Source organism: Herpailurus yagouaroundi, unplaced genomic scaffold (genome assembly GCF_014898765.1).
Source record: "Herpailurus yagouaroundi ecotype Mexico unplaced genomic scaffold, PumYag 140, whole genome shotgun sequence".
NCBI lineage: Eukaryota > Metazoa > Chordata > Mammalia > Carnivora > Felidae > Herpailurus > Herpailurus yagouaroundi.
Window position 1 is genome coordinate 70,756,619 of NW_024412395.1, and position 15,265 is coordinate 70,771,883.

The following is a 15,265-nucleotide window of genomic DNA, read 5'->3' on the forward strand; positions in this document are numbered from 1 at the left end:
AGAGAGAGAGGGAGACACAGAATCGGAAACAGGCTCCAGGCTCCGAGCCATCAGCCCAGAGCCTGACGCGGGGCTCGAACTCACGGACCGTGAGATCGTGACCTGGCTGAAGTCGGACGCTTAACCGACTGCGCCACCCAGGCACCCCATGGGACGCTTTTTTCTAATGCTAAGCTGCTTTGTGGGACATTTAAGGTTCCCTAGGTGGGAACTTCAGTATCTCCCTTCTGAGTAGTCACAGTACGTCTATACCTGTGATCCAGATTCTCCCATGTTGGAATCACTGTGAGGAAAAGTGGGTGGAGATGTTACAAGGTGCAGCATCTCTGAGCTACAAACATTGTTCTACTGGGCTACTGTGGAATAAAAAGAGTGGGAAGGGACAAAATGAAATTTAATTTCATAGTTTGAAGGAGCAAAGTAGGTAAGCAAGATTGGAGCTGATAGGGTTTTGGATAGAACCCCTCTGAAGTTCAATATCAGTGCTGTGTAGTCTGTCTATTAGCAGAAGGTTATCCAATGAAGAATGGCCCTAAATTCAGTGTTGTAAATTCAAAGGCTTCCTGGAACAGGTAGTTAATGGACTTGTGGAGAACCTTTCTAACAGGCACCTGAAAATCTTTTTTCTCTGGAAAATCTTTCAGGAGGAGCTGCAAATCAAGACTTTTAGGGAAAATGGAATCTCAATTTTGGCATAATATTTAAAATATATACCTCTCTATGTATATCTCACAAAGCACAGTGTAGACTTACACTGTTCCAAACAGATAATGCAGATCTGTAGACGTGAATGTTACTGGTGCACTTTCTCTGTTCTAAAGCAGTATTTCCGGGGAGCCTGGGTGGCTCAGTCCATTGAGCATCCAACTCTCGATTTCGGCTCAGGTCATGACCCCAGGGTCATGAGATCAAGCCCTGCGTCTGGCTCCACACTGAGCTTAGAGCCTAAGAGTCTCTCTCTCTCTCTTTCTCTATCCATCTCTCCCCCCTTCTCTCTTTCAAATAAAATAAATAAATAAACAAAAAATAAAATAAAAATAAAGCTGTGTTTCCTAGCTCTAACCATGGTACACACTAGCTCCATGACCTCCCCCAAAAAAGAAGAGAAAGAGAAGGGGGAAACAGAGGAGAACCAAGGCAGACATTACTCTATATATCAAGACAGGATGAATGCAAATATTTTGGAAGCCGTAAACCACAACAACTACTTCCTTTTCTCTCCTCATTTCATCAGTTTGATCTTAAAAGGATGAGGCAACCCAATGCAGACTTAACTGGTTGGAACAATAGGCTCATGTTCAGTTTTATCACCCACATTTCATACTAGTATCCCTGTCTGGAAACTCTGAGGGTTTTTATTACTCATCTCTACGGAAAAAGCCTCTATAAGATCTTCACCAGCTTGGAAGTCCTTGCTACAAGAAAAAAAAAAAAATCCCCAAAGCAAATAACCACCTGTAACAAATAAATGATTTGTGAAAAAAATGTCATTGGAAGGGTGAATCATTCTTTCTTACATATATAGAAATTATCAAGGACTGTGCAGTCAAAAATGAAGAATTGCTGGGGCTCCGGGGTTGCTTAGTCAGTTAAGTGCCTGACCGGCTCAGGTCATGATGTCACGGTTCGTGGGTTTGAGCCCCGCGTCAGGCTGTGTGCTGACAGCTTAGAGCCTGGAGCCTGCTTCAGATTCTTTGTCTCCCTCTCTCTGCCCCTCCCCGACTCACGCTGTCTTTCTCTGTCTCAAAAAAATAAACATTTGAAAAAATTTTGTAAAAAGTGAAGAATTGCTATCTTCTTTCTCTGAAGAATTGTTCGACTTCTCAAATCGTTGCTGATGAGGGGGCAATAAATGCATGTCTTACCTTTTCGGCTACTGCCTGGGTCGATCCTTCTGTGTGGACTACCAAGTTCCTGCTTAGTTTTATACTCTATTAGAGCAAAGGGGGAAAATCTAACACAAAACTAACAACACAGTTTTTTTTTTAATTTTTTTTTAACGTTTATTTATTTTTTTGGGACAGAGAGAGACAGAGCATGAACGGGGGAGGGGCAGAGAGAGAGGGAGACACAGAATCAGAAACAGGCTCCAGGCTCTGAGCCATCAGCCCAGAGCCCGACGCGGGGCTCGAACTCACAGACCGCGAGATCGTGACCTGGCTGAAGTCGGACACTTAACCGACTGCGCCACCCAGGCGCCCCTAACAACACAGTTTTTAATGGAAAAGTGCTATTTTAAGGACAGCCAGTCCTATCACATAAAGCTGTCTATATTGGTCAAGTTGTAAAGGTTTTCTTTTCCTTAGTTTGAAGGCTAGAACCTTAACTGAGCACCAGAGGGTACTCTTCTCACAGGGAAGCCAACTGGCAGGGCGATAAAAAATGAAGGCTTCTGAGTTTCCTTCACATGTAAAACAGATGAATGTTATTCTCTAGGCTTTTCTCATTCGGGATTGTGTAATGGCCTTGACCCTGAAATATCATGGTGTTTACAGAATTAATAAACTAGGCCCCACTAACTTGCTCTGTGGCTCTGGAGAGGGTATGGGACAGTACTTTACAGCAGGATAGATGTAGGGGGAAGGAGAGGGGAATGTGAACAATAATACTTAGGTCAAACGATTACAGAGATTTATTCCTGGTTTTGCTTAACTCGAATACCTGAATGGTGACATTGTTAGATTCATATCTAGGTGAGATCTGAGCCAGGAATTTGGTCAATTGAGATAAAACCTTTCTTTGCACTGTATTTATTTAGGGTTGTCAAGTTTACACAGAGTGGTAATGCCAAGGTATCAAGGATCTCTTGCCTTTCCATAACACTTTCCATAGCACTCCCCAAGATATATCATCAGAGTAAAGGTGGTGTACTTGTTATACAAATGCACCTTCAAGACAAGTCCTCTAGCTGTCCCCTCCAGATAAGTGGCCACTTTTAAATCCTCTCTTTTTGGAAATTCTAGAGCCACTACTGCTTATTGGCTGGTTGGCTGCTTTTTTCAGAGAACGTTCTCTAATAACCCAATTCACTTTTTATATAAAGGCAAGGTCTCTGCATTCACTACCTTATTTGCTACAGGGAGTAGAAAAATTTGCAAGGAAATCACAAGAGAAGTATTAATCTTTAACAAATGTTGTTATGATATAAATGATTAATAATCATTCATTACACAAAATAACATCCATTCTCAAATCCTGACATCCGTGGTAATGTACTGAAAAGCTATCCTTTCAAACTCCCTTTTCAGCCACATTCAATCTGCAGATTCTCTCGGGGTGGAAAAGCTGGTCATGTGTGGTCGTATCAGATGTAACGTGAAACTTGACGTGATTGCATAGTGGTAACTTGGACCAGAAGCGCATTGTCCTCTTGCCCACACTCTAAAATACTGCCCCATTGTAAACAAGATGTCTGGCTTACTTGGGACATCCTTTCAAAATGTTTAAACTAAAATAAAAGCTGACATCATAGGGGAAGTCTGTATTCCCCGTGTATTTCTAACTTTGTATGCCATTCCCAGAGAAAGCCACTGGATGTTGCTTAATGATGATAACAATGGATCACATACAGTGGTTGGCAAAGGGGAAAAAAAAACAATTAGTCATCCAGTCAACTCATCTTCCCAGCAAAGGGCAGAATACTTAGATAGGGAACCTAACACTCTATTTAAGGCAAATGGCCAAGTATTAAGAACTACACTGACATCGTTGTCTCCTCTAGCAATACTGACTGAGCACCAAATCTGTGTTAGTTGGCTGCACCCATGCCCTACTTGATTCCTTAAATGGAAGGTTCCAATACAGTGCTGCTCTTTTCTTTGGAGATAGCCAATAGAGTAAATGTTGTCTGGTGGAAGGTAATTAACTCTTGTAAATGATGCCTGCGCAAAACTCAAGGTCAGGTTACTACAGAGAATACCTTGACAAGCCAAGGCCAGCACAGAGGAAAAGTCCTGGAGAGTCCTCCTCTCTGGAGAGTTTATCACCTTTGCTGTGAACTGTATTGTGTAAACTCTGGCTCAGAAAGGGCTATTGTTTCAGCCTTGCTTATTCACCTGATTGAGTTTATTCAAAAGCACAGCTGAAATGCGTGGTTTCTCACCCTGAGACTTTGGTTTTTATACTAATTGGAGAGTCTACCTTGTTCCTAGGTATATTTCATTTTAAGCTCAGCTGTATAGGTAATTCAGATTCTCAAAGTAGATTTTTTGTAATATTTGAGGGTGGGAGACTAGAACTATCCAGAATGGCTGCCAGATTCCGATTTCACTTTGGGCTTTGTTGTGAAGAACATAGAAGTCTCCATCCAGCAATGTTTTATTCCTCATTGTGACCCAGGCTCTTGGGCCCATGGTGGGACCCCAGTCAGGGTACTCAATCTCTCTGGCTCTCTCTTTGGGATGCTGACTGGTAAGGACCATGTAAGCCACTTTCAGTGGCCTCTTCTATCTATGGAAGATGTTACTGAATAAAGACAACATGTGTCCCTGGTTCTAGTTGTATCCATAGCCCTGGACCCCTGGACCTCCCAGTTAGCCTCGGACACCTAGTTCCTTTTTTTTTTTTTCCTTAAGCAACTTGGGAGTTGAATTTCTATCAGAAGCAGCCAGTTATTGCCTGATTGGTAATCAATATAGTACCACACTATGGACTAGAAATAAGGACAGAGAACCCAGAAAGAGAATGGCAAACAGACAGTAGATTGTTTTTAAAGAAGCTGTATTCAAAGTTACAAGGAGTGTGACTTACTTCACAGTGAACTCGCTGAATTGGTTGACGTTTTGCAGGGTTACATCTGTTACTCTTTAACATTTCATGGAGGACTGAGGAAGTGCCAGCACACTGGGAAAAGAGCCAACATGAAATGGTTGTATAATAAAAGGGAAAAAGGTTGAGTTCTGAAAGTTAAAGACCGGTAAACTCAAGTTCTATAGCAAGGGGAAGAAATGCCACAGTGAATGATGTGAGTAGAACAAGGTATTGACTTTACATGAACTACGTTTTCCCCCCACGCCAATCTAATATTTTAATCTATTGACAAACGAGAGGCAAATTATAGCTGGGTGTCAAAGCTGGAGCTGGTGGTGCAAATCCCACAGCCCAGCCAGAGAGGCCACGAGAAGACTGAGAATTCCAGGTCAGAGGAATGCAGATAGAGACCAGAACTGGGGACATATTTGTGCCAGGGGTCTAGAACCAAGATTAAGACAATCTAAGATGCCATGCCGTTTTCTGTCCCTTAAAAAGTTGCATTTTCAAGCATGGGCCTATGAAGATTGTTCCTTTGAGAATAAAGAGCGGTCACCAGGTGACTTCTTTGCACGTTGTTAATTATTCATGTGTCACTCATTCACCAAACACTTACTAAATGCCTTGTTTTTGAAAGGTACCTGAATAGGTGTAAGAAAATAAACATGATGAACAGTTGGTGAGGTTTCTCCCCAGTGACAACAGCTGCATCAGGGAGCATTTGGATTATGATCTCATCAGTACTAACTATTCTATTTTAAAAATTACCAAACTAAGTCAATTACTTTTTCCTCTACTTTGAAAATTTGATACAAGATAGGACAAAAATTCAAAAAAAATAATGTTTTAAACAGCTCTTTTCATCACAATGTGGCTCTTTTTTAACTTAAAAAATTTTTTTTTTAATTTATTCATTTTTGAGAGATAGAGTGCAAGTGGAGGAGGGGTGGAGAGAGAGGCAGACACAGAATCCCAAGCAGGCTCCAGGCTCCGAGCTGTCAGCACAGAGCCTGACGTGAGATCGAACCCATGAACCATGACATCACGACCTGAGCCGAAGTCAGACACCTAACTGACTGAGCCATCCAGGTGCACCTCCTTTTTAACTTTTTTTTAAACTTACAGTTTAAAGTATGGTTCCACCCTTGTCTGTAGGTCCCAGATTTCTAATTTTTTTTTTAATTTACTGCTTTATACAGTTTCAATATGTTGCTAACTGGTACCCTGCTCCTACCAACTAAAAGTGCTATCTTTTATCTGCAACTTTGTTTTTTTCACAGTCAGAAGCAAAACAAACATGAAACAAAACATATGGGGAAAAGATTATTTCAGACTTTTCACTGTTCACTTCTATTTTTACTTTTCTCATAAATCAGTAAACTGTTATTCTTCCAAGCATGTTTCTACATCACTCATTTTCTGGGGCTTTTCATTCCTCTATATGTTCTTTTGCATAATAACTCACTAAATAAATCTCATTTACAGATCTCTGACAAGCTTGTATATCTTGAACTCTCATGTTTCATTATGAACTTGATGTAAAACATCCAGTTTGAATACATTTTAAGCTGTTACTAAATAATTTCCTTATACCTGAATACAGGTGTCTGTAAGATAAGTCAGCGGGTGGTTTATTTATTCATCTATTAATTCAGTAAATTACTGAGAACCAGCAGAAACAATGAGCTGCCTTAAGTTAAAACCAGGTGGAAAGTCAACTTGGTCAAGACATGTCCCTGCCATCAAATTTGATCCCAATTGCTGGAAGAGACAAATGTTAACATTGAACAAAAATACCTCAAAACAGGTAATTTGCGACTTGTATCAGGTAATTTGAACAAACCAAGGAAGGCTGGGTGGAGATAAACCCTAAATGGTGGTTGGGATTTTTTTTTTTTAAGTAAGCGTCACACCCAGCATGGAGCCCAATGTGGAGCTTGAACTCACAACCCTGAGATCAAGACCTGAACTGAGATCAAGAGTCAGACGCTTAACCAACTGAGCCACCCAGGTGCCCTGAGATTTTTGAGAAGGGCTTGGAAAAGACATCATAAGTGAAGAGAAAGGTGTCAGTATAAGGTGAATAGACAAGAAAACACTGTTCGGGCAAGGTAAAGCAAGGCGCATCAGCAGAAGCTAAAGCTCCATATTAGCAAGTAGAAGATAAAGCCAGCGAGCAGTGAGCGTTGTGGTGTTTTGAATGTCAAGCTCATGAATTTGGAGGATTTCTATGGCCCAGTTGTCCTCCCCTAACTTCGTTCTCAGCCACTCCAACCCGTCCTCAAAACTTTTGCCAGAGTGAATCTCCTAAAAGATAAAGTTAACATATGGCCCCTCTGTTGAAGACTTTTCAGTGGGTTTCTTAAGCCCACTCAAGAATGGGTATCTATGAGACTGTTCACAGCTGAGCAACAAAATGAAGGCTCCCTCTGGCTGAACTTGGCCCGTTAGGGTCCCCTGTGACCCTGTCTGGGATTGTAGGTAGCTGGGTAAATGAGACCACTCTTTAGCCCAAGCAATCGTCTCAGACAAAGATGGACAAGGGCCCTACAACCCATCATGTCATGGCAAACGGGCCAAGAGAGCTCTCCAGGAGCTGAGCTCCTGGGACACTTATGCCACGGAACTGGATTATTGTTAGCCTCACTGAACCCAAACGGACCTTTGCATAACTATGTCAAATTCACATTGTCAATGCATTTAATTTCAGTGAAACATCCATTCTATTGAATTTATGTTGTTTATTTGAATTTTACAGATTATATTTTCATTTTAATTTGACTTTAAAAATTTGTGTTGTACGTGTTGGAAAGTAGGGGTGGGTGTATGTCTTAACAAATTTTTGTCTAGTTTTATATGTGCACACTTAAGTAACATTATGATAAAAATAATTTAAGTAAACAGTGAATTTTACATAATCATTTTACTTTAAAGGAGTTGTGTATATTATCCAAATAGGGAACATAGCATTATCTCATTTGGTCTTAAAATAATCCCTGCAAGATAGTTATCACTATCTGCATATTATAGATGAGGAGACAGAGAGTGAGAGGATCCAAGTAACTTAGGCAAAGTCAAACAGCAGTTGAGGGGCAAAGTGGTGATGTTAACCCATCTCTGTTTGATGTCATTTCCTTGGCGCACACAGATTCAAAAGTCACCTTCAGGGACATGAGAGTAAAATTTGGGAATGAGGGTTTCTAAGACATAGAAACAGAAAAGTACAAGAACTTAGACTCATCCACAAAACCGATTTCCAGGCTGCAACGCTTCAAGAGAAAACTATGGATTATAGTCTCATTAAGCAAGGAATTCTGTTGGATGACTTCATTTCTTCTCTTACCCACTGAATTCTGATTGCTTAACAGATTTCGACTCCCCAAACATTTCAGTTTCGAGAGCTAAGTTGAAACAGTGAAGAATTCTTTGACATTTGGAAGGAAATGCCTTTTATTTTATTTTTTTTTTAATTTTTTTTCAACTTTTATTTATTTTTGGGACAGAGAGAGACAGAGCATGAATGGGGGAGGGGCAGAGAGAGAGGGAGACACAGAATCGGAAACAGGCTCCAGGCTCTGAGCCATCAGCCCAGAGCCTGACGCGGGGCTCGAACTCACGGACCGCGAGATCGCGACCTGGCTGAAGTCGGACGCTTAACCAACTGCGCCACCCAGGCGCCCCAGGAAATGCCTTTTATAGTGATAGGTGCCTATTTCCCCAAACACCAAAAGCAGACTTCAAACACCATCCCCGTGGCTGCTCTTTTCTGTCCACATCTCTTTGAAAAACAAGTAACAGCAGCAACCAAAACCCAACAAAATTGGCTCTAGCCTGCTTGGAGTTGAAGCCAGATCTGTTCTTGGTTTCCCAAGCCAAAGTGGGAGATGTAGTTAGTTGAGTTCTAAGCCCTTCACAGTGCTAAAGAACAATGGAGTGAGAGTTTCAAAATTAAAACCATGCGTTCAGTAGTAAACAGCTCCAACTGGTGCTTGATTACTAACTAGATGTTCTATTTCTGACATGATTTGAGCAAACACAGGAAACCTCATAGGCGTGGATGGAGAGATGTTTTCCCTTTCAGGGCAAAAAAGAGCAACATCGGATGGAGTTACGATCACCATGATTCTTTTTTAAATTTTTTTAAAAAATATTTATTTATTTTTGAGAGAGAGAGAGGCAAAGAGAGAGGGAAACAGAATCCGAAGCAGGCTCCAGGCTCTGAGCTGTCAGCACAGAGCCAGACACAGGGCTCGAACCCACAAACCGGGAGATCATGACCTGAGCTGAAGTCAGATGCTCAACCAACTGAGCCACCCAGGTGCCCCTGATCATTGTGATTCTGGACACCATCAAAAGCCAATGGCTTTGAAGGGGTTCTCATTTTTATGGCTTCAGAGGGAGCCTTTTTCTTTCCCAGGAGTCCTCTCCAGAGGGAGAGTCTGTGTAGAGTTTTCCTGAAGGTAATGAATGTCAGCACATTGCCAGCTAGGCCACGTGTTCCTTTCTTATCACATGAAACTGACCTTTCTGACCCAGCATGTTCTCCTTGTTCATCACTGTGATTAATTTCAAGTTCATGGTGATGCAGGTTTCTAGATGAATTGCGTGGTTCACTCCAGATGGTAAATATGTACCTCTGGCATCTCCTCACCCTTCTGGAGAGGTCATGTGCTAGCATACAAGAACGAAGGCTTTAAAAAAAATTTTTTTTTCAACGTTTATTTATTTTTGGGACAGAGAGAGACAGAGCATGAACGGGGGAGGGGCAGAGAGAGAGGGAGACACAGAATCGGAAACAGGCTCCAGGCTCTGAGCCATTAGCCCAGAGCCTGACGCGGGGCTCGAACTCACGGACCGCGAGATCGTGACCTGGCTGAAGTCGGACGCTTAACCGACTGCACCACCCAGGCGCCCCAAGAACGAAGGCTTTTAAAATAGTTGGTTTACACTCAGATCTGCACCCTACAAAACACTCTGCCCAGACTAGCCTCTGTCCTTTCAGCTGGCAGAGATCTTCCCCTTCCTACTCATTTTCCATTAAATGCCAAGCGACTCAAGGGAGTTATGAGCAAAATGAAAATGTTTAGCACATAATTCAAGATTTTGAGGTTTTTTTTTCAGTCAGTGGAAGAACTAGGACTCATGAGAGTTCTCGAATTGACATTTGCTAGGCCCCAAAATCATGCTTATCCACTAGAAATTTCCAAGTTAATTTTCCTGATGCATGCTACTGCATTTCCTCTAGCGAACGAAAATCTTGTTCCATTGGTCATCACTGTCAACAGGGACAAAATATGCAAAATAGATTTTACATATTTATACAAAAATTGCTGGTCAGAAATTGCTCTATGTATATTCATTTCTGCATCAGGAGGATAGTTTCAACATCGATTGTACTCAGAATTTCCCCCCGCAAGCTTTGTTGGAGGCTGTAAGTGGTTCAGGTCATGGAGAATAAGTTAATTCACATTTCTGTCTTCTCCCTTTTCAAAATTAAGTTTTCATATCTAGGCATTTTCTTAGGATTCCAAATAAAAAGGAAGGAGATTGTTCTTATGTGCATCTGGGCAGTCCAAATACCTACAGGGACGAGTGGCTGCTTCAGCCCATCTGTCGTCTTTGCAGCCCACAACCATCACCTCCAGAAGCCTCTGCTGAGGTTTCCATGGAGCTTTGGGAAAAACCTGATTGGAGCCTTTAGAGGATCTGTGGATATAAATGTGGCCGAAGACAAGACACTGACAATCTGGGAGCAGAGTGTGGGGATGCAGAGACCTACCCAGGGCTGGCCCACCTGTCCGGACGCCCCGGTTCTGTAGCTGTTGCTCACCCATTACACGCCACTCCTCAAATTCACTGACAACACACCCACTGAGTGCCTCTGAGATCAGTGGGAAAGAGTCCTTGTCTTCAAAGAGCTCGCGGTCTAATGGGGAAGGTAGGAGCTTTGTAATAAGCTAACCATGTCTGAAGGAGGTGAAAAGGCACCAGAGAGGTGATTTTTGAGCTAGGTTTTGAAGGCCGAGTGTGAGATTGCTACAGACAAAAGAGGGAACCGCATGTACAAAGACGAGGGGCTGATCTGCTCGGAAGGGGTATGAGATCTTCGGGGCGGGGTGGTCCTCGTAGAGGTGGCAAGGCAGGTTGGCCAGATCAGGAAGGCCTGTGGTTTCATACAGAGAGGAAGAGGTGGGGTGAATAGCCATAGTGTTGAGAATAGACCCAGGCGGGTGGGTTTTAGAGGGAGAGAGGCCAGGTTGAGGGGTTTGCCGTAGTCTCAGCAAATGTTCATGAGGGCTGGGAATAAGGCAGTGGCAACAGGATGAGAAGGGAGAAAGCCACTTCAGAGATTGTTTTTGAGGCAGAGATTGGATGTCGATGAGTGAGAAATCCACAGAGGTTTCTAGTTTGGGGGAGTAAGCTGATGGCAGCCATTCTGAAAGGGGCTTCTCTCTCACCCACACACGCTCTCTCTGTCCGTTTGTCTCTCCCAGTCCTCTCTCTTTCTCCACCTCTGTTCCACCTCTTTGTCTACTCCTGTTGTTCCCTGTGATATTCCGTCTCTGTCTTTGTCTTTCGTTCTCTTGTGGTGCCGGCTTCTCTCTGCATATCAGCTCTGCTCTCCTCTGTAACGACCAACTTCTTCACTATCCACATGTGCTCTGCTCCTTGGTAACTTCAGATGACAAGTCCCTTTGACACTGCATAACCCTGTTCAGTCCAATTAAATTCTGTCACTTTCCATTGCACTGCTCATTATAAAGTTCATTCCATTTTTCTTCGTTCAAATTTGCAATAGAATCTAATTAGACCAGCTCTTCTTTCTATGCTAGCCCAGAGAGTCTTTTGTCCTGGACGCTTCTCAGAACCACCTAAAGGGCTTAAAAAAAGTACCAGTGCATGGATCCACCCTAGGCCCACTGAATCAGAATCTTTAGAGATGTAATGTAAAGTTCCACTGGTGATGCTGATGTACAAATAGGACTGAATCCACTGCCGTACGTGACAAGTCATGAATCATAATTCATAGCACAGACCTTGGGTCAGGGGCTCTTAACGATTCCAGTTTCAACTGGAGGGGTCAGTGGAGTGGCCTGGAGGGTCACACCATGCAAACATGGCCATCCAGGAGTTGTGAGTAGGGAGAGCCTCTTAGAATAGCCTGTGGTCATGCAGACGCCATGACATGTGTTTGCTAAATTGGTCTTGTGAGGGGTAAAATGTGAAAGCATGCATTTGCAGTGACTTCCCATGGGTTCTGTGGTAGGATGCAGGGGAGGGGCCCCTAGTCTTGATGGGAGGAGTATGGGATAAGGAGGTAACTCCTAAGTTGAAGCTTGGGGGAACACTAGCGATTTGTCTGCTGAAGAAGGTGAGAAATGGGACCACAGGCAGATGAGAATAGTGTATTCAAAGCAAAGAGATTTTTGTGCAGAATGGCATTATAAATTCGTACTTCGAGCATCCGTGGCCACCCTTCCCAGACACATGGTAAAAAGCTCACAAAACTCCTTAATTTCTTTGTCCTGGAAGTCTGTTACGTTCCTGGCAGAACTTGTAGAGATAGTCAATCCAGAATGGGGTGCACTATAAGGGGGCCGTGAGAAACTAGACTGGAGAGGTACGCAAGGGCTCCATTGTGAAGCTTCATGGTCAGTTTAGTAGAACACTAGCTACCATTTATCAAGCAACTACATGCCAGGCACTTTATGTACATTACTTCCTTTCATCCTCCCAGAACTCAGAACGTCCGGATTTTTACACTCATGTTATACACCTGGAAACAGAGGCTCAAGTAGCTTAAATCTACTTGTCACAGTCACAAAGCTAGAAAACAGCAGAGCTGGAATCTGACCAAGTTCTCAGCCTTAAAGTGTAAAAAAGAGAGGGGAGGAATGCTGTATTTAGAAATGAAAGAAAAAAATGTTTATATGTATAAGATATTGCATAATGGGGTCATTTCAGCCCTCAAATGGTTTAAAATATTCATAATCATATCTGTATGGGTAAATGTTATAAATACTCTGAATCTCATATTTTTGGTCTTTTCAAACACCCTAGCAATATAGAGAATATTTTCATTAAGCAAAACTTGGTGTGTACACCCAGAATGCAAAGTAAGTAAATAAAAGGGAAGTTGTGCAGGGTACTTGGAAGAGGGAGATCAATGAGGAGCCAGCGTCCTTCCATCTCCCCTGTCAACTACTTTCCCTAAATTCACGAACTCCATGACTCTAGCCTATAGCCCACAACAATTTCTAGAATCTTGAACATTTTTCTACATACCATTCAAGCCTGTGGATCCAGGAAGCAATCAAATATCGTGTGCGGGTGACAGAGTGTACCTTTGCCAAGGTGGAATGGTGTGGCTGTGCAGGAAGGCTCTAGCCACCTGGTAAACCCACTCCTGTGTTGTCACGGGTGCTCCTATGACCTAGACAAGGGCAGAACCAATCATGGACCTGATTTAGTGCTCACTACTAGGACAGCCATCTTTTCTTAGAGCCACAGAAACAAACAGTGAGCTTAAATCCTGTTTTGGATGAGAACTCACCAAGATTGTCCTTGGTGAAGTCCCCAGTTAGCCACAGCACATGATAAAGTCACCCAGGGCAATGTCCCATTGCTGGTCCTCTTTGCTTGTTTTAGGATTCTTCTCAAGGAGGAAGCATGCTAAAGTAATTCACACATGTTTAAATGTAAATTATTTTATGTGGCCAGCACAAGCCACCCCTAAATCCTTGTTCCTTTTGGGAAGTAAAGAAGTTTTAAGCACAGCACCCTATGGTGACTGGTGTCCTGAGGAGTCTCTGAGGGAGTGGAATTTTAGCACCCATACTGAGACAGTCCTAGGAAAACAAGACAAATCGGCCACCTTCTAAACCCACCATACCACAAAACTTTAAGTGTTAACTGACCACACTTAGGGCCAGATGCTGCTTTGGAGTTCACAGAGAACAAATTACATTTATGTATATTAAATGTGCTCTTTAACAACCAAGTCAAAACATTTGTCTTGCGAACTCAACAAATACATTCATTGTCTCAATGAAAAGAAATAACTATAATCCAATTAAATATGCTTGAATATTCACTTATTATTGGTGATTGTTAATTTCATGTGTCCACTTGTCTAGGTCACAGAATCCATATATTTGGTCAAACATTGTTCTAGATGTTTTCACGAAGGTATTTTGGATGAGATTAACATTTAAATTAATAGGCTTTGAGTAAAGCATACTGCTCTCCCTAGTGGGGGTGGGCCTCGTCCAATCAGTTGAAGGCCTTAAAAATAAAAAGGACATATACCCTCTGATAAAAAAAGAAATTTTGCCAACATACTGCCCTTGGACTCAAATTGCAATTCTCCCTTGGATCTCTACCCTGCCAGCCTACCCCGCAGATTTTGAACTTCTATCTCCACAGTTGTGTGAGCCAATTCCTTAAAAGAATTATCTCCTCTCTCTCTCTCTATCTCTGTCTCTCTGTCTCTCTCTCTCTCACGCGCGCGCACACACACACACACACACACACATCCTATTGGTTTTGTTTCTCTGGAGACCCCTAACAATGTACTGTTAACACACCATTTAAGTCATCTTTTCCAAATAATTAGTTTTACAATTACTAGAAACTAATAACCTGATAATGTTGTTTGTTTGAACCTTTATAAATTCAGAGGTATTTTCTAGCATTGCCCTAAAATCTTGTAGCAACTACTCTTCATTCCATAAGTATTTATTGAGTCCTCCCATAGCTCATCACACATCTTTGTATTTTGAATACAAAACTAACCTACTACCTAAGCAGAAACTGTGGGGGTGCTGTGTAGGGAGATCCTTTATAGACACCCAGCTTAGGGAGATCCTTTATAGACACCCAGCTTAGGTCACTGAATCTTGACTTGTCACATAGACTGAATTAATCCAGACTCTGGGTTTATTGTCTTTACTGAGTCCCAAGTACAGTCCTTTCCATGGCTATCTGAATCTCAATCCAGTGGTTTATCAGTGGAGACATTCCAATGCTGAACAAAGCTCTAGTCTGTCCTTCCTCTTCTTCAATTCAGATTTCAACAACCTGATATATATATATATATATATATATATATATATATATACACACACACATACATACATATATATATGTATATATATACACATACATAAATATATGTGTATATATATACATACATACATATATACATACATAAATATATGTATATATATATACACATATATATACATACATATATATAAGCACTCATTGATGTCTGTGTGTGGGGGGGGGGTGTGGCTCTGTGTATATGCATATCCACACAAAACGTTTGAGTTCTTATTTAACACAAACAAACTGTGCAACGGTCTTCTCATTTTCTTTATTCTGCCTCCTGGTTCTAAGGCAGCTGATCTTGTTAACAAGAGGTCTGTTCTTCCCTCAGTGACTGCATTTCTTGGAGAAAACTTGGTGAGCAAGCATCTGTCCCACTGCACATCAAGAACGTTCCAGACTTTGA

At 42.1% G+C, this 15,265-nt stretch overlaps 1 protein-coding gene across 6 annotated transcripts in view; it reads right to left on the reverse strand.

Moving 5' to 3' along the window:
* STAT4 (signal transducer and activator of transcription 4) overlaps positions 1 to 13,142 on the reverse strand; it is a 118,798-nt gene extending 105,656 nt beyond the window's left edge. For 4 of the 6 annotated variants that reach the window (XM_040475689.1, XM_040475690.1, XM_040475688.1 and 1 more), the window contains exons 1-2: positions 13,036 to 13,142; positions 4,750 to 4,842 (exon numbers count right to left, since the gene is read on the reverse strand). The gene's annotated coding sequence lies outside the window, so the exon portion shown is untranslated. Of the gene's footprint in view, positions 1 to 4,749; positions 4,843 to 9,272; positions 9,421 to 13,035 lie in introns of all 6 variants that reach the window. The other 2 variants (XM_040475684.1, XM_040475686.1) reach the window with 2 other exon arrangements.
* Between the last annotated feature and the right edge of the window lie 2,123 nt (positions 13,143 to 15,265).